The sequence below is a fragment of the Phascolarctos cinereus genome, unplaced genomic scaffold (genome assembly GCF_003287225.1).
Source record: "Phascolarctos cinereus isolate Bilbo 61053 unplaced genomic scaffold, phaCin_HiC Scaffold_4;HRSCAF=312, whole genome shotgun sequence".
Classification (NCBI taxonomy): Eukaryota; Metazoa; Chordata; class Mammalia; order Diprotodontia; family Phascolarctidae; genus Phascolarctos; species Phascolarctos cinereus.
The window spans coordinates 632,177,737-632,196,829 of record NW_027555847.1 but is presented as its reverse complement, the minus strand read 5'-3'; the positions used below and the strand labels follow the sequence as shown (position 1 = coordinate 632,196,829).

Sequence of the window (19,093 nt, the reverse complement as noted above, 5' to 3'; positions counted from 1 at the left end):
CCAAAAGTCTCATGACGGAAAATGCTATCTACATCCAAAGAAAGAACTAAAGAGTTTGAATGCAGATTGAAGCATACTATTCATTCTTTTTTTTCTTCTGTTTGGTTTTGTTTCCTCTTTCTTGGGGTTTTTCTATTGGTTCTAATTCTTCTTAGAACATGACTAGTGTGAAAATATGTTTAATAGGAATGTATATGTATAGCCTATATCAGATTGCAAGCCGTCTTGGGGAAGGAGGGGGGAAGAAGAGGGAGACAAATTTAAAACTCAAAAGCTTATGGAAGTGATTGCTGATAAATCAAAATAAATTAATTTTTTAAAAAGTATAACTATCAGACTACATGACAAGATAAGTATCCAGAAAGATCTTGACAGGCTAAAATTTGGGGCTCAAATTTTATTAGATAAATTTAATAGGGATAAATATGTAAAATCTTATATGTGGGCTCAGAAAAATCAAATTCTCAAGTGCAGAATGGATAATGCATGGCTAGAGCACGTAAGAAAGATTTGGAGTGTTTGGGCAACTGAAATCTCACAATGAGTGTGTGATGAGGCTGCCAAAAAAGCCTATTAAGAGGGGCTACAAGACCAGTCAACCTCCATTTCTGGTTATGGATCTCTCTAATGACATCTTTTCCATTGCTTCTCTTTCACAGTTCCTAATTGATGACATCCTAAAGTCTTTTTATTACCATTATTTTTCTGTCCTTTGTACTTTCGGTGACCTATAGCTTTAATACTTCAGAGACACTGACATTCTGTGATTCACAGTCATTTGTTCACAGAAGAATTTGGGTGTTGAAAAACTAGTCCATTGTTTCAAGGGAGAAATTTTCATTAAAAGCACTGCACAGTTTCCCAAGTGTAACACAATCTACTTTCTTCCTCTTCCTATTCAATTCTGGGCCCACTTCTTTGTCCATCTGCACTGTCTGTACAAGATGTGTTTACTTATGGAACAGCTCAATGGGCTATCCATCCAATTGCAACAATGAAAATAGTATCTTACATTTGCATTATAGCTTGTTGTTAGAGAGTACTTTCATATCCATTATTTCATTTGATGCAGACTAGAGTTATTTTTTGCTTATATCAATATGCTCAGAGTTTGCCACAGTGCCTGGCACAGAGTGAGCACTTGAATAATGTTTGTTGACTAAGCTAAAAATAATTTAGTGGAATAATGTTAATAACGATGAGGAGAAAGAAGTAATTGGAAGATGGGATCAACTCTCTATCAGATAGTTCTGTGACTTTGGACAAATCACCTAACATCCTTAATCTTTGTATTCTTCATTTGTGAACTTGGAGTACTTATTACAACATACTAACCTAGCTTTCTGCTCAAAAGATAGTAATATATAGTTTACCTAGCTTTAAAATGCCTATCAGACTGCAAATAGGCACTTCCATGCATCAGCTATCTCAATAGTCAAAAATCCATATCTCCTGCTCCCTCTCTCCCCACACTTATCACCATTTGGCTCAGCCTGACCCTTCCCAATCCTTAGTTTCTTCTGTCTTCCCCTTTCACTGTGTCCTCTGAAATCTCAAGTATATTTTAAACAAGCTCACCTAATCCTAGAAATTTTCCTCTTGCGTTTTTTTCATTGTGATGCTAATTGGAAACCTGACTTTCTCCTTCATCCCTTCCCACCCATTTCTTTACAACACACTCAGCCAGGAGGTGATGTCATACTCATTGCTTTCCACAGCCACTTCCAGACTCTTCCCCCTCCACTGTTATACTCAGCAACCTCCTAGATGTTCACACCCTTCACCTAGATTTCCTTAGAAAGGATCTTGTTGACATGAGAGACATCATGCCATAGAGGAGAGATGGATTTGGAGTCATGAAAGACTAGTGTTTGAATAGCATCTCCAGTGCTTACTAATTGTATCACTGTTCCAGTTACTTAATTTCTTTCTATCACAGTTTCCTAATCTCAGAAATAGGAATAAAAGAACTTGCAGTACCTAACTCATTGGAGTGTTATGAGATTCAAATGCCGTCTGCTACTATTGTGTACTCTCCTACCACTTTGATTTCTTCAGTGCCTGGCTCACAGACTTATAGTCTGTTCTTACTCTCGTCTTCATCCTTAGGGATTTCATTCCTCATTTTTATGACCCTTTATACTTTCTGGTCCTCCAATTCATCAATTTTCTTATCTCCAATGAACTGCCACCCATAGGTGTGGTTATACCTAAGACCTCATCATCATCAAAAGTTTCCACTACTAAGATCTTAAATTCTGAAATTACCCTCTTAGGTCCCAATATCTGGTCTTCTCACTTTTCCTATTGCCATACTCCTCTACACTTGTTCTTCCTGCTCACTGTAACTTCCTATCCCTTAATCTTTCCCTCTACTCCCAGTTCATTACACCTATTTTAGACTTACTTTCCTCTTTTCACAGTCTGGACCCCAGGATTAACTAATTCAACAAGGTACTGTCATTCCCATTGGAATACCTTGTCCCTTTGTGTTCTGTTGTTGCACCCTGATTCTCAACCCTAGTTTTTACTTTCTCCCAAATTCTGCTCCCAAATTGCTGAATGCTCCTGGGGGGAAATAACAAAATTGAACAGTCTGAGCTCAATACCAATTTCTAATGTTTAAACTTGACTGAGCCTTTGCTGAATAGCAAACTTTGAAGCCATCTCAACTCAGTATCACAATCTCCACAATAATTGTTTCAAACCTTATGTCTCCTCAAGCACTGATCGCCATCCTTAGCAGGTGACCTAGCCTGCAGAAAAGAGGGAGGACATCTCACACATGAGAATCTCTCTGCATCTTTACCTGTCCCCTCCTCCTTTACTGCAATCTCACAAGATGAAGTATTTTATCTTTCTTTCTGGAATTAACCTTTCCCTAAATGTCCTTGGGTCCATCCCTTCCCATCACCTCCATGTCATTCTCCCTCTTACATTTTGAACTTAGCCTTTACACTGATTGTCTAAGCCCAGCCCATCAGAATGAACTTTTCTGTCTTTATCCTCTTAAACACCATAGATAACCATCTTCTCCTGGATAGTTTCTCTTCCACTGATTTCCAAAACATTATTTTCTCTTGGTTCTCTCCTACTGCTTTACTTTTCCATCTGTCTGTGCTGATTCATCCTCTTCTTCCCACTCCCTGAGTATGGTTGTCCCACAAGGCTTTGTTTTCTGTCTCTATACTCTGTCCTGATGATCTCATTTTCTCCCAAGGGTTTTATAATCAACTCTGCACAGATAATCAGATCTATATAACCAACTCTAATTTTTCCTGTGAATTCCCATCTTGCATCACTAGCTGCCTGCTGGATATCTCTATCTGGATGTCCTGTCTGTACCTCACAGTAAATATGTCCAAAACTGAATTCACCATCTCCCTACCCCACATGTTCTTTCACCTTTTTTGTACTTCTCAGTTTTTGTTGATGGTACCATCATCATCCCAGTCAGCCACACCTGACACCTTGGAGTCATCTTTGATTCTATCTCCTCCCATAATCCTTAGTACCTTGAGGTTTGATATTTTAAAAGGAGTTTGTTGTTCAGTTGTGTCTGACTCTTTATAACCTCTTTAAGAGTTTTCTTGACAAAGATACTGGAATGGTTGGCCTTTTTGTTCTCCAGCTCATTTTACACATGAGGAAACTGAGGCACATAGGATGAAGTGTCTTACCCAGGGTCATATAGCTAGTAAGTGTCTGAGACCAGACATGAATGCAGAAAGATGACTTTTCTTGACTCCAGGCCTGAAGCTCTACCCACTTTACCACCTACCTTCCTTTAAAAGGAGTAAAGCAATCTTAACTTATTTTCTAAAAGATACAATTCAATATCTACTGAATAGTGGTTTAGAAGAGTCTAGAGGGTTGTGAATCTCTTGCCAAGCCCAGCCTATTTCCACATCTTTCTCAGTTGCCTGCCTTCCACCCATGATACTATTACCTTGGGCCTTGGTCAGATCTCTCCTGGATTTTATTGTCTTAATCTCATAAATTATTTTTTCCTCCATTTGCCCCTATTAAATGATCCTCATATATGACTGGTTTGACTATGTATCTCTTTACTTAATAAATTTCCATGGCTCTCTATTTACATAGTGGAAAAAAACCAATAGAATCTCTGGGAAGCTATTTACTTTCACACATTGCCCCATCCCTCTAACTTCTGAATGGTTCAGAGGCTATGCTTTTTGAAAATCTTTATATCCTTAGCATCTAGCTCAGTATCTTGTTTAGAAGACACATAATAAGTATTTGTTGAATTGAATTGAATCCTGTTTTTATTATCTACAATGTAAGCTATCCCTCCAAGCTTCATCATCATTTACAAAATTTGGTAATGGTGCATCTATACCTTCATTCAAGTCATTATCAGAAATGTTGAACAAAGACTGATCCTAAAGTACTCCATTAGAGACCTTCCTCCAAGTTGGCATTGAAGGAATAATGAGTATTCTTTGCATCCAGTCATTCAATCAATAATTGAATTACTCAAATGCATTGTAATCTAATCTACGTGTCTCCACCTTGGCCATAAAGACAGCATGTAAATTCTTCCAAATGCCTGATTCAAATTTGGGTATATTCTATATTTGACATTCTCCTGATCTTTGGATATTGTTACCTGTTAAAAAAGTAAAGAAAGAACTCTGGAATGACTAGTTTTCCAAGAAGCCATGATGCTTTTGAGTGACATAGTGTCAGCTATGATGTGATCTTTAGAACAGCTGAATTCCATTAGATCACTTTTCCCACTGATCTTTAGTTCCATCTCATTAGTACAGTGGATAGAGCATATGCCTTAGAGTCAGGAGAACCTGAGTTCAAATCTGGCCTTAGACATTTATTAGCTGTCTGACCCTGGGCAAGTCACTTAACACTCTCTGCCTCAGTTTCCTCATATATAAAATGAGCTAGAAAAAATGGCAATTCACTCTAGTATCTTAATAATTTAAGTTGATTGATGTTCATTGTGAATTCAAATTGATCTCTTTCAATACACCTTCACCTTTCTCTCCCTCATTCCCCAACACGTTTTTCCTCATTGGGATTGTTTGTTTTGGGGGGTTTTTCCCCAAAAATTTTATTCTTGAGAGCTTCCTATCCCTCTAAAATAGTGTTTCTTAATTTTTTTTTATGTATCATAGACCCCACTGGCTGTCTAGTGAAGCTTATGAACACCCTTTTCAGAATGATGTTTTGTTACCTACATTCATAATTGAAGGAAATGCTCAATTTCAGTCAGAAGTTGGTGAAAATAAAGATTTTTTTTCATATCCAAGTTCAGGGGATCTCCTGAAATCTGTCCATGAACTCCAGGTCAAGAACTCCAGTCTAGAATCTTAGGCTATGAGAGCTCCTAAAGTTTAAGCTTCACATCAGAGTATCCCTGGTTTGTTCTCCTTTATCATAAATTCCAAGATGAAATGGTCATATTTTCCTGACATTCTCATTATTTTTAGTTCAGCAACCAGTTCTTCCTTATTGTTCAGAATCAAGTTCAGAATAAGAATTTTTCCCTCTTCACTATTTAAAGGATGAGATTATTATTTACGCAATATCTGTCTGCTTTGGGCAGAAACTGCTGCAACAGATGTCTTGATAGGTGAAGTTCCCCATTACTACCGTATCATGCCTCCCTTCCAGATTTCTATGTTTTCTAAAATCATCATCTAATTCTTTTTTTCTCTTCTAGTGTTCCATGGCATACTATTTTTTTTTCCCATATGTTGCTCTTCAAGTGAATATTCTCTACCATGCTTCCCTCTTTTGATGCTTGGATAAGCATGTGTTCTAAATTTACAGTGCTATCCAACTCTACTTTTAAGATGTTTGATTCTGTTTCTTTCAAATCAAATAAACCCATGTGGAAACATATTTCAAGAATGAGGTGAATTCCCACCAAATTTCACTGATATGAAGTAATCATGTTAGAATCTCTACTTCACCTTGTTTATTACACCTATTCTTTATATGTTTTTAATGAATATGTGAGAAAAAATAGTTGCTATCTTTCTCCTTAGGTACCATATCCTGTGAATTGCTGGGTCCTTCTGCTGTTCTTCCTGAGGTTATGGCTATGCTTTCAGATTTGGCAGGTTCATGTGGGGAATTTTCCCCTTCCTCATTTTCAGTTTAAACCCAACTTAATAAAATATTCTAGATTAGGTATACATATATACATATACATACACACACACACATACACACACACATCTGTGTATATATATGTGTGTGTGTGTGTGTGTGTGTATGCACATATATATGTATTGGAATAAAATGTGCAAAATTCTAGATAATCTAAGATACATATTTACCTTCCTTAGCCAAGCCCCTATCATTCCTGTACATTAAGTTATGGACCAGAATCTTCTCTGGTAATAGTAATAATAGCAGCAGCAGCAGCAGTAGTAGTAGTAGTGGTGATGGTGGTGTAGTATAGTTGTAGTAGTAATATTTATACTATGAATTTTACAGTGTTGTTAGGAAAGAAACATCTCTTAAACTTTAAAATATCGCATAAATGAGATGTTTATATTATTCTGCCATCCAACATACTAGCTGTCCTCGCCTTGCTTCTCTGTCCTTTGTTGCTCCTCTTTGGAAGTATGCCTTCTTGTACTATCCTCTGGCTCTTGTACAGTGCCAGTCTTGTCTTCTAAATTACATTGTAACTTTATTGAACACAGGGGAACAAGTTTTTCTCCTTGCGTGTATTACAGGGCTAGGCCTAGAGAGATCAATATTCCTGTACCCACTCGCTTAAATGTGTTCACTCCCTAAACTGATTCAGGTCTTTAGTTTTTGGATCAACAATGGGTAAAGAAACAATCATTAAGCACTTACTATGTGGTAGGCACTGTGCTATTTTACAAATATCTTCTTCGGTCCTCACAACAACCCTGAGACATAGGTGCTATTATCATTCCCATTTTATAGTAGAAAACCAAAGCAGACAGAGGTTGGTGACTTACCTGGGGTCACACAGGAAAAAAGGGATCTGAGGCTGAATTTGAGCTCATGTCTTCCCAACTCAAAGCACCACATTTTATTTACTGTATCACCAACTTCTAGGTCTGAAATGTACGGGAAATGCTAATAAGGAAGCCTTCTGACTGTCCTACACAAAGTCCTACTTTGGCCTAAGTAGTTTTACAAGTATCATCCATGAGCAGTCGAGGTATTTAGGAGGTAAGTTGTTATCTCACTTCAGAAGACAGCACTGTAGAGCTTCTTTTGCACAATTAGTTCTCAATAATTGGTTCAGGTGCTAATTCTAATGACTCTTGGAGCAATCAATTGAAAAGCTGAAGTCAGCATTTTGACAATTAAGGTGAAAAGACTCTTTCTATGTACCAACTAGCTATTAAAAGTGTGAATAAAAATTGTTAACAATATCACCTAGGCTTGCTTGCTTGTCCCCAAGTCACACAATCAAAGAACATTCCTAATCAGAAAGAACTTTAGACACTGTCTAGTCCATAAGGCAACCTGTACCCTTAACTAAAATCCCTTTTGTAACATAACTGATAAGTGGTCCAGGCTTCCTTGACTTCATTCAAGTCCAGAGGTGGGGAATCTATCCCACCCCTGTAATCAAGTCCTGGCAAAAATCTCACCTTCTACAAGAAGCCTTTCCTGGTCCCCCCTTCCCAATCTGTGCCTTGACAATTTATCCCATATGTATCTTACTTGGGCGTAATTGTTTGCGTGTTATCTGATCCTAGTAGACTTTGAGCTCCTTGAGAGTATGGACTGTTTCTTTTTCTTCTCCTTGTGTCTTTACATTTAGCATGGTACCTTGGCTGCTATTGTTTGTCCTTCATTTTGTATTAGACACTCAATAAATGTTTGTTGACATAGTCATCCAGCCCCAGTTTGAAGATAAATCTTCAAGGAGGCTGGGACCCACTATTTTGCAAGTCAACCCATTCTATGGTGGCACAACTGTTCAGGAGTTAGTTGCTATTGCAGTTGTCTTTTCCCTCCTTCTACTCTAAATCTGTCTCTTTATGACCTCAACCTGTCCTTCCAAGTTCTTCCCTCTAGGCCCAAGCAGTACAACTGTAACTTCTCTTTAGCCCTTCAGATACTTGGGAGTCACTTATCAAGTACCCCTAGTTCCTCTCTACTCCAGATTAAATTTAATTAATTCCTTCTAAGTATTCTTGATGAGGTTCATAGTGTACCCCAAAAATGTTGGGATTCACAGACGCCATGATGAAGAATAGATGCATGGGTCCCAGTGTTCTGAAAGAATTCACTCGGACAGTCTCCAAGTTAAAGAATGGCATTTATTGGGGTGATGCACTCAGCGGGCTCTGTTGCTCCCCATCGGAGACAGAGCACTTAGCCAGGTTAGCTATCTGGTCTAAATACAGTTTGACAGCATGGGGGAAGGGGGAGCAGAAGAATGGGAGGAGGGGCAAGCAAGGCTCTGGAATGCCTGGAATATCAGGTAGTCCCAAAGTGTCTTTGTCATGCAGATGAGCAAGGAGAACAGAACAGTAGAGGGGAAGAACTATTCTGGAATGTCAGGTAGTCAGGGAGTGCTTTGTGAAAGCACACAGCTAAGTCCACAGTGGGGGCATCAATGCAAAGTCTATGGTTGGTCACATCCTGCATCCTGCTTGCTCCATCTGCCTTGAACACTCTACCTCATCATTCTGATACAGCACAGTCTCCTGGTCATGGGATCTGGTAATTAAAAAGGAATGGCATGGTGGCTTATTTTAAAAGCCTGGGGGTTGTGGGGTGGTGCAGAAAGAATTAGCTTGTGAATGGCAGTTTCTAAGATTCTAAGACTCTGGAAAGATATTTTAGTATTTGAGCTCAGGGAGTATTGGATGTACAGTAGGCTCGCCTTTCTTCTATTTTTCTTTATCACCACAAACATTTGCATGAAATGAAGATCGTAATTCCCCACTAGACCATTAGGCTCCAGCTACATATTCTTCCCTTCTAGGTCTAACCTGGCAATTGATGACTGTGGGAACCATTTTCATGACATGAATGGGCTCTTTTTTATGGGATGAGAAGGAAAAGGAGGTAGAGTCTTGCTGCACTTTAAATTAAGTCAAGATCCTCTCTTCATGCAAATAGTATAGGCTTAAGGAGAGAGAAAAAGCAGAAAATATGAGCTATTGGGGAATTCTGTGTAATATAGTCTTCTTGGGTTTTGGTTTCCAAAGCAGGTAAAGGTTGTATTCTGCTTCAGTGCAAACTATAAATTTTTACTTAAAGTGCATTTGCTCTCATTTTTATTCATAGAGTGTTCTCAGTGTAGTAGGGTGGTGGTTAATAAACCAGTGAATCAAGTTGAGAGAAATGACATGAGAAAAAGTTAAGCATGGTAAAATAGTAATACCTAGCATGGAATAGTATAAAACAATAATAACAACACTGGGTTTGGAACCAGAAATTGCCCAATAGTGTGACAAAGTATAAAGATCGTTGGATTTAGAGTCAGAGGTCCTGGACTCCAATCTTGACTTTGCTCTCTAGTGCCTATGTTACCTGGGCAGTTAGGTGGCACAGTACATAGAATACTGGGCCTGGAATCAGGAAGACTCATCTTCCTCAATTCAAATCTGGCCTTAGACACTTAATAGCTGTATGACCCTGAGCAAGTCACTTAACCCTGTTTACCTCAGTTTTCTCATCTGTAAAATGAGATGAAGAAGGGAATGACAAACCAGTCCAATATTTTTGCCAAGAAAACCCCAGACAGGGTCACAAGGAGTCAGATGGGATTAAAAGAACTGAACGAGAATGTGTGTGACAGCAACCCCAACCCAAATGAAACTCAGAGACTTCTCAAAGTGGAAAGCAAAGGTTACCTTTATTACAATCTCTTGAGATGGCTGTCTGCCTAACAGGGGCCGCCTTATAAAAGCAAATCTCCGCCCACCATGAAAACAAGTCTCCACCCACCACTATCCCTTACCCCTTAACTGGGGGTGGGCTTACATTCTAAGCTCCAGAGTTTCTTCCTATCCCCTTAACTGGGAGGTGGGGCTTACATTCCAGGCACGAAATTCAAAGCCAAGGACAAAAGGCTCAGGTTGGGGATGGGGCAGGGCTTATTCTTTCTGTTAAGTGCTGAAAAACAGGGTCTAAGTGGGGGAGGATTTTGAAAGTAGTAATCAAGAATTATTTGACCCTTTGAGGAACCTTCACTTCTGAGAGTTCATTTCTCACACTACCTTCTGAACTCATTACCTTAATTACACTGAGAAGTCTTCGCTGGGACATCCCATTCAAGAAGAACTTATGTTACCTAGGGGAAGTAGCCTCGCCTCTTTAGGCCTTATTCTTTGACATGGGGGAGAGGAAGGCAGGCTAGATGGAGAACATCTCTAGGGTGGCTTCCTTCTGGTTCTAATTCTATGTTCCTGTGACTTGGGTTTGAATCTTGGCTTTGACTGTGACTAGCCTCTTTTTCTACATTTCAGTAATAGGGATAGAAATATCTACCCTGCCTGTGCAATGAATGTGATATTGTGAAGAAACATTTTCATAACAATTGGGATAGTTTTGTATAGTGGATAGAGACCTAACCTTGAGTCAGAAAAACCTGAATTCAAATCCAACCTTTCATACATATTCGTTTGTGATTGCTAGGCAAGTCACTAAGTCCCTCAGTGCCTTAGGTGAAAATCTTAGGGTGGAGTGGTACAGGACCTGTGACCTAGAGGTCACATGTGGCCCTCTAGGTCCTCAAGTGCAGCCCTGAAGGTCTTAGGGTAGAGTGCATTGTGTTGAGAGCTATCCATCTTTTCTTTGCTTCCTTGTAAGTTTTCTTTTGTTCTCTGCTGTGCACTTTTTACTTCATTCTTTTTCCCTCCTTCTTCCCCCCACCAGGAAAGGCCACAATTAAGCACAGTTATGTTTATATATAGATATATACACGCACATACACATATACATATATACACATACATGCATACATACCTGGACCTATACTTTTTTTTTTTTGGCTAAGCTCTGGGGGTTAAGTGACTTGCCCATTCTGTATTAGTAGGTGGAAGCTCTTCTCTGAAAAATGGAAATACGTGTCTAGATAAATGTTATTTACAGGTGAACACAACTAGGCAAGGTAGCCACAGAGCTGACCTCAGAGTCAAAAAGACCTGAGTGTGAGTCTCACCTCTGACATGTACTGGCTGTGTAATTTTGGGTAAATCATTGACTTCTCAGTGCCCTCAAGCAGCTCTCTATGACTATAAATTAAAGATGGAGAGATAGCAAAGGGAGTTAGGGCAGAATAGACAGAAATGGCCTCTAAGTCAGAAAGTCTATCCAATGGTACCATTGTTATGAGGAAGCAACTTCATAAAGATAGGCCCTGAGCCTGGAAACTGAATCAATAACAACCCGTAAACATTTATTAAGAGCCTACTGTGTGCCCTGGCACTCTGCTAAGCACTGAGAATACAAAAAAGAGGCAAAAGATTGTTCTGCCCTCAAGAAATTTATAATCTAATGGGAGGTTCAAGTACCACTTCTAATATATGTTGGCTAGTTGATTCTAGAGCAAGTCACTTAATTTCTCAGCATCCCGGGTGCCTCTTTAAAACTATAATTGGTAGAGAAGTTTCCATCCTGGGAATTCTAAACCAGAGGTTCTTAACTTTTTGGTGTGTCATGGACCTCTTTGGCAATCTGCTAGAGACCCTGTCTCAGAATGATTTTAAATAAGTTTTTTTTAAGATACATATGATTGCCGAATAAACCATTTATATTAATACATTTATCAAAGAATAAAGAATTTAAGACAGATTTTTGGGCCACAGGTTAAGGTTTTTATTTTATTTTATTTTATTTTTGTTTTAAAATTTTGTTTGTTTGTTTTTAATAAAATTTTAAGATAAGTTTTAGGACCTCTGCTCTATAGGGCTAGACTTTTAAACCAAAGCCCACAAAGTTATATAAATGTTAGAAGTACCATTTTAATAACCTTTGCCACTAGCTAGACCCATGACTTTGGACAAGTGATTTCACCCTCTAGATTTCAGTTTGCTTATTTGGGAAATTGAGGTCTTAGATTAGTTTCAATTCAATTCAGCAGGCATTTATTAAACACTCATTGAATGCTAGACACTGTGCTAAGCCTGAGAATACAAACAACAACAATCCCTGTTCTCTAGGAACTCACATTCTATCCGGGGAAGAAGGAAGCACAAGAACACAGATAAGTCAATATGGAATCTATAAAAAAAAAAAAAGAAAAGAAAAAGAAAGAAAGAAAGAAAGAAAGAAAGAAAGAAAGAAAGAAAGAAAGAAAGAAAGAAAGAAAGAAAGAAAGAAAGAAAGAAAGAAAGAAAGAGTCATGGGTCAGGGGAAAGAGTTCATTAACAACTAAGTGGACTGGGAAAGGCTTTCTTGGGATGTTACTGAGCTTTGAAGGGAACCAGGGATTACAGACTAATTTCAAATATTTCTTCTAGCTCTAGATTCTTTTTTTTTTTTTGGTTGGGCAATGGTGGTTAAGTGACTTGCTCAGGGTCACAGCTAGTAAGTGTTATATGTCTGAGGCTGGATTTGAACTCAGGTCCTCCTGAATCCAGGACCAGTGCTCTATCCACTGTGCCACCTAGCTGCCCTTTTTCTTGTAGCTCTAAACAGATTCTATGGTGCCTTTTCTCATCAGTTACCGATTGGGCAATATTGATGGAGGAGGTAAAATATGCTCCAGAGTACATTTTTCAGAAGTGACCAGAGTTGAAGATGAAGGAAAAGAACAATATTATGCAGCTGAAAAAGAAGTAATATTATTCTTTCAAAACTCAAGTATCACCTCCTCTTTGAAGCCTGCCTTGGTTCCCCCCAAGGGTTAGTTGTCTGTTCTGCCTCAGATGGTAGAGAACGATTACCAAGTAAAGTTTAATAATAATCATAACAGTAAAATCAACAATGACTAGCACTTATATGGCACTCACTGTATTCCAGGCATTGTCATAAGCACTTTACAATTATTATCTCATTTTAGACTTATAACAACCCTAGAGGGTGAGTTACGGTTGAGAAAACAGAGACAAATGAGTAAATGAATTGCCAAGGTCACACAACTAGTAAGTATCTGAAATAGAATTTTATTTTTTTTCACATGTGTATATATAGAGAGGCAGAGACAAAGAGAGAAAAAGAGAGAGAGAGAGAGATTGAGAGAGAGAGAATGATTGGATTAGGTATACAAGAATGCAAGTTTGATCTTTGTGGGAAAAAACTCCAATAAATTATCTTGGGAGATGTCAGGGATTATGAGAACATCATGGAATAGGAAGGGTCCTTGGTAATAAGATCCTAGATTTGGAAATGGAAGGATCTTTACAGGTCATCTATTCCAACACTCTCATTATACAGATAGGAAAACTAAGGCCCATTCAAGGTGCCAAACGTAGTAAGTAGCAAAAGATTCATATTGGGTTATACTGAAATTAGAAGGTCATCTAAACCAGCCCTTCCTTTGCCTCTAGGCAGTACTATATATACACATAACCCAACTTTAGACAACTAGTTTTCTATTCTTTTTTCTAAAAGGTCTTCCAGGATAAAGGCTTAGGTTTCATTTTCCCTCAGAAACATTTCAATGTTCACATTCCATTATTGTTGTTTTCCCTTCTGCCCAACTTAGAGCTTTCTCTCTCCAATTTTAGCCTACTACTTTAATTAGATAATAAGCATTTAATGAGTGTCTACTTCATATGGAAACCTTGGGGATAGAGATGGGGATAAGCATCAGGAAGGGATAATAAAAAGTGAATAGAAGACAATGTCCTTGTTTTAGAATAAAAATAAAGTCTTTGGAATATAGGAAGGTAGACGATCAGAATATAAAGAGACTTCAGAGGTGATCTAATCTAATACACTTGACCAAAACTCGATGTGCAGCTTAATCAACAAAAGCTATCTAATTTCGCTCAAAATCTAAAACAGCTATCCTCTCTTTCATGGTAAGGAGTAAAACTGGCTTCATAGGAAGACCTCTTAGTCCATATGGGAATCCCCTGAAGAATTGGATATGCTTAACCTGGAGAAGGGAAGACTTAGGAAAGAAAGTATGTTGTCAATCTGTGAAAAAAGAAAAAAGGACCCAGACTGTTGTTATTTAGTTATTCAATCGGTCCGACTCTTTGTGACTTTGTAGACAACAGCATACCAATACTGTCCATGAGGTTTTCTTGGCAAAGATACTGGAGCAAAAAGTATGTTGTCAATCTTTGAAAACAATAAAATGACCAAAATGAAGTCTTATTTAATTTTCTATAGTTCCTCAAAGAAGATTCAGGGTCCCCAAGTCACTACATTCCAGCCCTCACTCCATTATAATAATTTTGTTATGGTAGTACAGTATATCAGAGATCTTGACAAGTACTACTATTTATTATAAAATAATAAACCATCCTGAGTCCATGATATGGGACTACTGTTTAGGGTAGCATGTAGAGAAAGGAATGGTGTTATGAAATGTGCTTTGGACTTGGGGTCAGAAGATCTGCATTATAGTCCCAGCCCCACCACCACTGGCAAGTTTTTTAATCTCTCTGAGTCCCATTTTCATCTGTTAAACAAAGATAATTATACTTGTGCTATTTATCTAACAGAGGTTTGAAAGGTTAAATTAAATACTGTATGCAGAACCAATTAGGAGCATAGAATCCTAGATTTGGGAGGAACTTTAATCATCTGACCAAGAAAGGAATCTCCTCTGCTTGTCTTTCCCACCAGAAGTGTCAAACACATGACATGAAGCCTGCAATGCTCCCTAGTGCAGCTCAAAGCAGATTAAAATGTAATTGGGAAATTAAGTCAACTTGTGGCCTGCAAGGATCCTTATGTAAGGATCAGCGGACCCCATTTCTGTTTGAGTTTGACACTAGTGGTACAGGGCAGCTAGGTGGTGCCATGGATGGAGTACCAGGCCTGAAGTCAGGAAGACTCATCTTCATGAGTTCAAATCTGGCCTCAAACAGTTGCTAGTTGTGTGACCCTGGGCAAGTTACTTAACTCTGTCTCAGTTCCTCATTTGTTAGAAAGAAGAGTTGGGGGAGAGAGAGAGAGAGAGACAGAGACAGAGAGACAGAGAGAGAGACAGACAGAGACAAAGAGAGTTGGAGAAGGAAATGGTAAAATCACTCCAGTATCTTTGCTAAGAAAACCCCAAATGGGGTCACAAAGAATCAGACACAATTGAAAGGATTAAACAACAACTAGTGTTCTACACAAATGATCATCTAAACTCTACTTGAATATCCCCAGGAAAAAGAATCACACTACTTGATACTATCTGACAAGATAATCTATTAATTTTAGGATTTTTTTTCTTACAACTAGTCCAAATCTGAATACTTGTAACTTTCAAGATTTTTAGAGCTGGAAAGGACCTTAGAGGTCATCTAGTAAAATCCCTCCCTTTTATAATTTTATAGTTGAATTAACTGCATCCCAGAGCAGTTAAGGAGGACATAAGTAGTAAATTGCAGAGCTAGGCTTCAGATCAATGTTCCCAACCCCAAATCCAGAATTCTTTCTTTAAAAAAAGATTAATATTTTTCTTTTTTTATTTTATTTTCAGTTCAAAATTTTCTTCTTCCCTCTACCCTTCTCTTACCCATTGAGAAGGCAAGAAATGATACCCATTACACATATGAAGTCATGAAAAACATTTTTGTGTTAGCCATGTTCTGGAGATGGGAGGAACAAAAAAAAATGCTTAAATTTGCAATCTGAGTCCAATAGTTCATTATTTGGAGGTTGACAGCATTTTTCATCATAAGCCCTTTAGAGTTATAGTGGATAATTGCATTGATGAGAGTAGATTCATATTTTTCAATTAGCAAGCATTTCCTTTCTCTCTTTTCCACCTCGCCACTTGGAAAACAAATAGAAAAACATAACATTGGTATCAAATAAGCATTGTCCAGCAAAAATAAATTCCCTCATTGGCCATGTTCAAAAATGTGTGAATCACTCTGCTTATCTAGTCCTTTCCTTCCCTGTCAAGAGGTGGGTATTATGCTTATGCATTGGTGCTCTGGAATCTCTGTTTATAATTACAGAGTTCTTAGGTCTTTCCAATTTGTTTGCCAAAGAGTTTTTTCTACTGAATTGTGTTCTTGCTTCTCAAACTTTAAAAAAATAGATCTAGTCATTCATCTACAAGCCAGTCTGGCCATTCAGGTATTTGTAGACAGCAACTGGTCAATTCAAAAATATAAATGTTCCAGACCTGCGATAGATACCAGAAATACCGAGCAACTCTCTCTACCTTCAGGCTTGCATTCTAAAGGGAGAGACAGCATATAAATATATGGAAAATATATATATGAAATGATTACAAAAGTAATGTGGAGGTTAAGGGGAAGCACTTGCAGCTGAGGAGAACAAGACTGGCTTCCCATAGGAAGTGACATAGGAGCTGAGCTTTGAAGGAAAATAGGAATTCTAAGAAGCTGAGATGTGGAGGAAGTGCATTCCCAGCAGGAATGGGGGATAACATGTGCAAAACATCAAGACAGTAAATGGAGCATTGCATTAGAGGAAGAGCAAGAAAGCCAATCTGATGGGATTGTAGAATGTGGGAAGGGGAAAAATGTTTAATGACGCTGGAAAGATAGGTTGATGCCAGTTTGTGGGGGGCTTTAGATCCCAAACAGAGGAGTGTATTGAATTTTCTCTCCTTGAGCCTAAGCATTTCCAGTGGCAGCATTGATATGAAAAGAACTATTGATTCGGGCATTTTGGATTTGAGTACTAGCTCTAATTAAAATCATGTGATCCAGAAAGTCCAAGAGGCAAAGGTGAAGGCATGGGCAGTACAAAGGCACAGAGGTAAGAAGGAGTATCATATGTGTAGGACAATCAGGAGAAAGGGAGGGAAGAAGAGAGAACCTTTTCCTCTTTCTATCCCTTTTGAGTATAGACCATTCAGTGGAATGACTAGGTCAAAGGTCAGAGGGCATGAACTTATTAAGTAACTTTTTGTATATAATTCTACATTGCTTTCCAGAATGACTGGACCAGTTCAAAGCACCACCAAAAATACACCAGTGTTTCTTTTTGCCTAAAGCCCCTCCAACATTTGTCATTTTCTTTTCTTTTTGTCAGTTTCCAATCTGATGTGTGTGAGGTGTAAACTTATAATTGCTTATTTATATTTCTATAATTATTAGTTATTTGAAGCATTTTTTCATATGGCTATAGATAGCCTGGGTTTATTCCCCTGCGTACTGCCTATTTATATCCTTAGAACATTTTTTCAATAATATCTATATAGAATTTTAAGGTTTGTAAAATGCTCTGCAATTATTATCTAATTTGATCTTCACAACAACCTTGCATGTAGAATGGGCTATTATAGTCATTTTTATAGATGAGGAAACTGAGCCAGGTAAGAATCTAAGTGACTTGCCCAAGGTCACACAGCTGTGTGTCTGAGGCCACATTTATACCCAAGTCTTCTCAACTCCAGGTCCAGCACTCTACTCCCCCCAAGGGTATGTCACCTCGTTACCTCAATTTATCAATTCTGTAATGGCTCTAATTTTTATAAATTTACATAATTTCCTTATATGTCTTTGCAAATGAGACCTTTATCAGAGAAACTTTCTGCAAAGATTTTTTTTTCCTCAGCTAATTATTTCTCTTCTAATCCTACCTGTATTTGATTTGTCTGTGAAAAAAAAAATTTATTTTTATATAACCTAAAATATAGATTTTATCTTTGGTGATATTCTCTACCATTTATTTGGTCAAGAACCATTTCCCTATCCATAGATCTTATAGGTCATTTCTTCTTTGTTTTGGGAACTCTTGCCTAGGTCACATATCCATTTGGAACTTATCTTGGTAAAGGGTGTGAGGTGTTTGGGTATAACTAATTTCTTTAATACTGCTAGCCAATTTTCCCATCAGTTTTTAGTAGCTAGTGAAACCTATCTCCCGTCATCGTGTTCCTAGGTTTCTAGGTTCATTTTTTCCCCTGTATGTTGTAGGCCTAATCTATTTTACTGATCGTTCTATTTTTTAACTAATTCCAAATAGTTTTGATAATTACTGCTTCATAGTATAGCTTGAAAACTGGTACTGTTAAAGGGTCATGTCTTGAAGCGGTATAAATGTCAAGCAGAAGAGCATTTATATTAAGATCAAAAAGCAATAGGGAGATATTGGAGTTTATTAAGTGGGAGGGTGAGGAGAAGTAATGACCTGATTAGACTTGCACTTTAGGAAAATCATTTTGCCATATGTGAAGAAGGTAGACTGGAGTGGAGAGAAGCTTGAGGTTGGGAGAACAAATGAGAGGCTATTAGAATAGTCCAAGTGAGGAAGCTTGTACTAGGCTTCTGGCTCTAAGTACAATATTTCAAGGGTAATTTGACCAATGAAACCTTTGAATAAAGTTCAATAACTACTTTATTTATGATCAATAACAAGCTAAAGTGAAGGACATTATTGCTCAGTAACTAAGCAATAGATATGTCATTGATTAAAGACTTTATTTGTGCCTTCCTCAAAGTGCTAGATGAGTTTGATGTGGTATCCCTTATGGCTCCTTCGGTCAGTTAGATGGCACAGCGAATAGAGCTCTGGGCCTGGAGTCAGGAAGACTCATCTTCATGAGTTCCGCTCTGGCCTCAGACACTTACTCGCTGGGTGACCCTGGCAAGCAATCTCACTTTCTTCATCTATAAAATGAACTGGAGAAGAAGATGGCAAACCACTCCAGTATCTTTGCCAAGAACACCCCAAAATGGGGTCACAGAGAGTCTGAAACAACTGAACAACTACAAGCAGTGGGTCTCTCAATAACGGTTTTAGCTTTGTGCCCAAGAAGTCATTTTCCTTTGCTAATAAGGAATACACCGTTGACCTTAGCTTGCATGTCACCCTTTAAAGGGAGGCTTTCCTGATTCTCCTGGTCGTTAGAGGCCTTTCCCTCTTCCTCAGACCCTTAAATATTTATCTTTTCACATATTGCATCCTCCCATAGGCTATAAGTTCTTCGGGGGAAAGGCATGTTTGATTTTGTGTTGTCACGCTCTAACACAGAGCCTAGCACATGGTATGTAATGAGGACTTGCTT

General features: G+C 38.2%; 1 protein-coding gene across 1 annotated transcript in view; it reads left to right on the top strand.

The window, feature by feature from the left end:
- Window positions 1-19,093, top strand: part of ADCY8 (adenylate cyclase 8) — a 361,487-nt gene that overhangs the window by 119,186 nt on the left and 223,208 nt on the right.